A 1,114-nucleotide genomic window follows, 5' to 3' on the forward strand; every position below is an offset into this window, starting at 1 on the left:
GCACAGTGCAATAATGATTTTGCAAAATTTCAACATATTTAAAATATAACATCATGTGCAAAATAGAGCCCTGAAAAATCCTGGTATTCATGAACAGACAAAGCCAACCATAGACCATGGTGATCTTGCCCTCTTCCTCTTAATATCTTTACCTTACATTTTAAAAATAAGTGTATTTGTTAAGGATTAACCTTTACTTGCTTATTACAGAAATATGCTAGTAGCTGGGATGGAGAGATAAATTTTCTATTCTCTTAAGAAAGTACAGTCAGTAATCAATAGGCTGTCTTGCTTTCTTCTCCAGGAAAGAAATCCTTCTGTGACTAAAACAAAGCCAAGGGGTTTTGAAAGGCTTTGGGTCAACCCGATAGTTAGATCAACCTGATCAAGTTCTTTTCCAGAAGAATTGGACATACAGAAGATCGAGATTTGGGAGAATAATTTGACATTAGTCTCCATAGTTTTTACAAAGAAAGCTAAGTCATGCTGTATTATGTGACAGATCAAGAGATTTGTGGATTGAGCTTGGTGCTTGTTTGCTTATTATAGAAAGTGAGCAGAAAGAGGTGGAGAATTTAATGATTGCTATTGCTAAATTACACCCAACATTGCCTATTAGAATTTTAATGTTTATAACTGCTATCTGTAGAAATTACTCAAGGAACACATACCAAGTTATTGTTTATTGATCTAATAGACTACCATGTAATGTGGCATTAACTCTTCTTGCAATCCTTCATCTCTTTCCTTTCTCTTGAACATTCCACACTCCAACCAAAGTAGATGCGTTCTCTATTCATACTGCACATTTCATAATTTTGTCCCTTCTTCTTTAAAGCTAAGTATAAGTCTTGGGGGGCACCAGAGTGACTCAGCCAGTTAAGCCTCCACTATTGATTTTGGCTCAGGTCGCGATCTCCGGGTCATGAGATCAATCTCTGCATCGGGCTCTGCACTTGGCATGGCTTGAGATTCTCTCCTGCTCCTTCTGCCCCTCTGCCTCCAACTCCCACTCTTGTGCACTCTCAAAAGAAAGAAAAGAAAGAAAGAGAGAAAGAGAGAAAGATAGGAAGGAAGGAAGGAAGGAAGGAAGGAAGGAAGGAAGGAAGGAAGG

Source organism: Mirounga leonina, unplaced genomic scaffold (genome assembly GCF_011800145.1).
Source record: "Mirounga leonina isolate KUSES-001 unplaced genomic scaffold, KU_Mleo_1.0 Mir_199, whole genome shotgun sequence".
NCBI lineage: Eukaryota > Metazoa > Chordata > Mammalia > Carnivora > Phocidae > Mirounga > Mirounga leonina.